The sequence below is a fragment of the Trichechus manatus genome, unplaced genomic scaffold (assembly GCF_000243295.1).
Source record: "Trichechus manatus latirostris isolate Lorelei unplaced genomic scaffold, TriManLat1.0 scaffold00040, whole genome shotgun sequence".
NCBI classification, from domain to species: Eukaryota; Metazoa; Chordata; class Mammalia; order Sirenia; family Trichechidae; genus Trichechus; species Trichechus manatus.
The window spans coordinates 12,529,013-12,534,858 of record NW_004443976.1 but is presented as its reverse complement, the minus strand read 5'-3'; the positions used below and the strand labels follow the sequence as shown (position 1 = coordinate 12,534,858).

Sequence of the window (5,846 nt, the reverse complement as noted above, 5' to 3'; positions counted from 1 at the left end):
TCTAACCCGAATAAACGTTCCATCCTGTTCAGAGCCGGGGCGGCCTCCCCTGTCTGGGACCTGTAACCCTGCCACGCCTCATTCCTCACACTGACCAGGCCTGAACATTTGATTTTGTCTTTGCTGGAGGGGTTACAATTACAGCATGACCTTGATGCCTTCGTGTCAAACTGGGAAGGTGTGTGTGATTTGAGAAATTCCTGATGAGATGACTTTTCAATGTCAGTTACTTGTTTTTTGATTTAACAGATGCACTTTTTGCAGGTAGAAAATCTAAGCGGTGCAGAAAGTTATTAAATGGCAAGCATGCAGGGGGTGATATTTGGAGTAGTAAGTGAGGCCTCTTTGTCCCCAGAATCAACCTCTGCATAACCATTGCCCTGCCCCACCACTCAGCCTCAGTCACGTTCACTGCCCCAAGTTGAGGGCAAGCGTGAAAGGAGAGAAGGTTAGCACTCCCCTTAACAAGGATGGAAGAGACCCTCAGGCCTTACAACACGCATAAGTTTAAGGCATTGCCACCTACTTTGTGGCATCTAACCACAGTTTAAGGAGCTCTGGTGACGCAGTGGTTAAGCGCTCGGCTGCTAACTGAAAGTTTTGTAGTTTGAACCCATCAGCACTCTGTGGGAGAAAGATGTGGCAGTCAGCTTCCATAAAGATTTACAGCCTTGGAAACCCTATAGGGCAGTTCTACTCTGTCCTATAGGGTTGCTATGAGTCGGAATCGACTCCACGGCAGTGGGTATGAATACAAACTTGGACAAAAAAGTCAGTTGTGTTTCAGAAAGGATTTTTAAAAGTCATAACAGAAACAACATTGTGAAAGTCAAGGTGATTCTACATTTGAAAGAGCCAAGTTGTGGAGCAGAGAAAAGGTTTTTCTGCATTCCAGAAAACTGACTTTCACTATCAACAGCCAAAGCCTGGATGATGCAATTCGTAAGGCTTACTGCGTACACCAGAGTCCAGAGGCACCCCGGAGTGAGACAGATGGTTAAGCGCTTGACTCCTAGCTTTAAGGCTGGCAATTCGAACCCACCCAGAGGCGCCTCAGAGGACAGGTCTGGCGGTCTGTTTCTGAAAGGTCACAGCCTTAAAAACCCTAAAGTCTACTCTGACACACATGCAGTCTTCACGAGTGGGAATCGACTCAAAGTCAATTAACAACAAAAACAATCAACAGCCGAAGCCTGGATGATGCGGACCCTAAGGCTTACTGCATAAACCAGAGTCCAGAGATGAGCGAGTGAAAAAAGCGCTGCTTTTCTGTCCTTGCAGAATGAGATATGGTTCCACTGGGGAGAGGGGAGGATTTAAAGAGAGAGAGAGAAGAGAGTCAGAGAGTGAGTCACTGGTGTGGTCACTGTAAAAGGGGTCAGAGCCCTGATCATTGCTGGAGTCAAAACCTTGGGAACAAGGATGATGGCGTGCACATAGAGTTTGGAGATCAACAAAGCAGAGAGAATTTGTGCTTTGCTTCTCAGTTGTTGTTAACTGCCTTGAAGTTGCACACACCCCTCCCCTCGACTCATGGCGACCCCTTGCACAACTGAAGGAAACCCTGCCTGGTTCTTCGCCTTCCCATGATCAGCTGGGAATCAAACCATTGCGATACACAGGGTTTTCACTGGCTGATTTTTGTAAGTAGATTGCCAGGCCTTTCTTCCTAGTCCATCTTAGTCTGGAAGCTCCACTGAGACCTGTTAAGCATTATGGCAACACACAGACATCCACTGACAGACTGGTGGTGGCTACACATGAGGTGCATTGGCTGGGAATTGAACCTGAGTCTCCCACATGGAAGGCGAGAATTCTACCACGAGGGTGAAATCCTTGATCCAACAAGCCCCACGGACACAAAGTAGAAATGGCAGCTGATGTGTATGTGTAATGGAACCTTAAGAAAAACCCTGACTCTCTCCAAAGAGCATTAAGAGAGTTATTTAAAGATTCCTGTGTCCCCTGGAGAAATATGCAAGAGGCTAAGCATGAGCCAGAAGACCCAGAGAGAGCTGGTGTTTGGGGCAGGGAAAGTGAGGGGTGATCTGTGGGGAACAGGATCCTGGAGAAGAGAGAGGGGTGTGGACACCTCAGTGCTGGGAGGAAAATGTGAAAGCTACTTCAGTAGTGTAATTCACCCCGTCTTAGTCATCTAGTGCTGCTATAACAGAAATACCACAAGTGGATGGCTTTAACAAAGAGAAATTTATTCTCTCACAGTCTAGTAGGCTGCAAGTCCAAATTCAGGGCATCAGCTCCAGGGGAAGGCTTTTTCTTCTCTGTGGGCTCTGGAGGAAGGTCCTTGTCATCAGTCTTCCCTTGGTCTGGGAGCATCTCCGCATAGGAACCTCAGGTCCAAAGGACGCGCTCTGCCCCCAGCACTGCTTTCTTGGTGGTATGAGGTTCCCGAGTCTCTCTGCTTGCTTCTCTCTTTTACATCTCAAAAGAGATTGGCTTAAGACACTATCTAATCTTGTAGACCTCATCAATATAACTGCTGCTAATCCATCTTATTACATCATAGTGATAGCGTTTACAACACACAATCATACAATACTGGGAATCATGACCTTGCCAAGTTGACATTTTTGGGGGACACAGTTCAATCCACGACAATGACCTAGCCAAGTTGACAGATATTTTTGGGTGACATAACTCAATCCATGACAACAAACAGGAGAGAATGGAAGAATCCAGAATTGTCCATGGACAGAAATCCAGAGTGACAGCTTTATTCTGAATTGGCAAGATGGTTTTCTGGCCACAGAAACAAGCTGTGCTCCAGGGTATTGCAGGATCACTTACAGAGAAGCAGTGAAATTCCATTGGACAGCGCTGAGTCCCAGGACTGAGAAGGGCCAGGTCTGCTCCTTGGGAAACCTCCTTCCATCAACCCAGACCAAGAGCTGAGAGGACATCAGTGAAGAGACAGGTGGGGTCCCTCCCTTCTGGGGTCTGTCCAGCTACCAGAACAGACATTTGAACTAGTAATTGTGAGCGGATGACAGCCCAAGGGAGGAAGCGCAGAGCTATAGAGGGCCTTAGAGCCAGGGAAGTTCACCATTCTACAGGGGAGAGGGCATCCTGCCATAAAGAAGTCACATTCAAACCAATATTTGAAGGATGACTAGATTTTAAACAAGGGGAAGAGGGGGCAGTGAAGAAAAAGCCATCTAAGCAGAGGTGAAAGAGAGTGTGTATGTATTCAAGTACGATTATTCCCATTTCTGAGAGGAGAAAACTGGGGCTCAGAGAGGATAAGTAACTTGCCATCAGGCACAGAATGTTCCAGCCCAGGTTTTTTTGTTTTTGTTTTTTTTTAATTGTTGTAAGAATATATAGAACAACATCATTTCTCATATCAACATTTTTCAGGTGTACAATTTAGGGATATCAATTACATTAATGATGTCATGCAACCATCACCCATGATCATTGCTGAATTTTCCATCACCATAAATAGAAACTCACCCATTTTGCTTAACAATGGCTTCCTCTTTCCCTTCTCCCTCCTGCCCCTGGGAACTGCTAATAAACTTTGGTCTTTATACCAAACCACACCTGTTGCCACGTTGATTCCGACTCATGGCAACCCTATGTGGCCCCATGTGTTGCAGAGTAGAACTGAACTTCACAGGGTTTTCAAGGCTGTGACATTTCAGAAGCAGATCACCAGGACTTTCTTCTGAAGCGCTGCTGGCTGGGTTGGAACTGGCAATCTTTAGGTTAGTAGTCAAGTACTCAACCGTTAGCACTGCCCAGGGACTCCTTGTTCTCTACACTTTTGCCTATTCTTGTTATTTCATGTAAGTGGGATTATGCAATATTTGTCCTTTTGTGACTGTCTGACTTTACTCAGCATAATGTTTTCAAGGTTCATCCGTGTTGTAGCATGTCTCAGGACTTCACTTCTCTTTATTGCTGAGTAATATTCCGTTGGATGGATATACCACATTTTGTTGATCCATTTATCCGTTGATGGACATTTAGGTTGTTTCCACCTTTTCCCAGCCCAGATCTTTCAGACTGTCTGCCCCATGCTGTGTCATTATCACCCACTGCCCACCTTAAAGACCCTTGAGAGCACCTTGTGATGAACCTGTCAGGCACAGCCTGAGCAGAGGCAGCCTCATCACTCCTAGGGAGGTGACTCCCCTTGTCACCTGACACATCAAGTCTCCAGGCTGGGAACATTTCCTGATGTTCTTCCTCCTGTTTACAACCCTCAGCCCAACCTTGACCATAGACTACTGACTCTGATGGAGAGGAAGTTTCTCCATAATCTGTGGATTCAGTTGTGGTACCTTTGACAGACTTGTGACCAAAAGAATCACATAACCATCTCAATCGACACAGAAAAGGCATTTGATAAAGTCCAACACCCATTCCTGATAAAAACTCTCAATAAGGTAGGAATAGAAGGGAAATTCCTCAACATAATAAAGGGCATCTATACAAACCAACAGCCAACATCATTCTCAATGGAGAGAGGCTGAAAACATTCCCCCTGAGAACAGAAACAAGACAAGATGCCCTTTATCACCACTGCTATTTAACATTGTGTTGGAAATCCTAGCTAGAGCAATAAAGCAAGAAAAAGAAATAAAGGGCATCCAAATTAGTAAGGAAGAAGTAAAATTATCCTTATTCACAAAAGATATGATACTATACATAAAGAACCCTAAAGACTCCACAAGAAAACTACTGGAACTAATAGAAAGATTCAGCAGAGTAGCAGGATACAAGATAAACATACAAAAATCAGTTGGATTCCTATAAACCAATAAAGAGAACTACTAAAAGGAAATCAGGAAAGCAGACCTGAGACCACTTGAGGACTCAAGGACCCTGTGAATAGTATTTGGTGCTCATTGAACCACAAGGTGGAATCTCTCATACACTGGACCCCTGTTAGTGCTGGGTCTCCTTTGAGAACTTTCTGTCAAGACCTCTCTCTTCTCCAGCCCATGACTTTCATGTAATGCTGGTGGGCAGGAAAGGGGGGGGGGGTGCTGCCTCTCTGGGAACTAAATCCTGTCTTTCCCATACTTTCCCTCTCACCTCACTCTCTTTATTTTTAACTAACATTCATTGAGAACCTCCCATATGCCAGACAGTTTTCTGGGTGCAGACAATGTAGTGAGGAATGAAGCACTGCTCTTTTTTAGTGAGCACCCTTAGCTATGAGCTGGTTCTTTATGGCTTGGATGCGTCCCCTGGTATGTTAGATTGCTTGCAACAACAGCAGTATATAGATGTCTCCTGATAAGCATCCTCTAAGCAATATGACTTTGTTGCTCCTTCCATCAAAGGTGAAGTCAATTTCCCAGTCCTTGAATCTGAGCTGCTTTGTGATATGCTTTGGCCAATAAAAAACCAAAAACCAAAACCATTGCCATCAAGTCAATTCTGACCTATAGTGACCCTATAGGACAGAGTGGAACTATCTCCATAGGGTTTTCAAGGAGTGGCTTGTGGATTTGAGCTGGCGACCTTTTGGTTAGCAGCTGTAACTCGTCATAGCTCTTAACCACTGCACCACCAGGGCAAAACCAATGTTTCAGTTGCAAGTCTAAGGCTCCAGTTTCCTTATACTCTTTCAGTTACTCTGTTGGAACCCTTCCCAGCCACCATGTGAACAAGCTCAGGCTAGCCTAATGTGGCCCAGTCATCCCCATTGTTCCAGCTGGTAGCTACCTGTTATGGATTGAATTGTGTCCTATCCCCCCACCCCCAACCCCCAAATGTGTGTCAGCTTGGCTAGGCCATGATTCCCAGTATTGTGTGATTGTCCTACATTTTGTGATCTGAGGTAATTATCCTATGTGTTATGAATCCTAACC

At 45.2% G+C, this 5,846-nt stretch overlaps 1 non-coding gene across 1 annotated transcript; it reads left to right on the top strand.

Annotated features, from left to right (window-relative positions):
* The first annotated feature begins 426 nt into the window (after positions 1-426).
* On the top strand, positions 427-552 carry LOC111820520 (U6atac minor spliceosomal RNA). Its single transcript, XR_002824073.1, has one exon. It is a non-coding gene; the product is annotated as a U6atac minor spliceosomal RNA (small nuclear RNA).
* Positions 553-5,846: the final 5,294 nt, after the last annotated feature.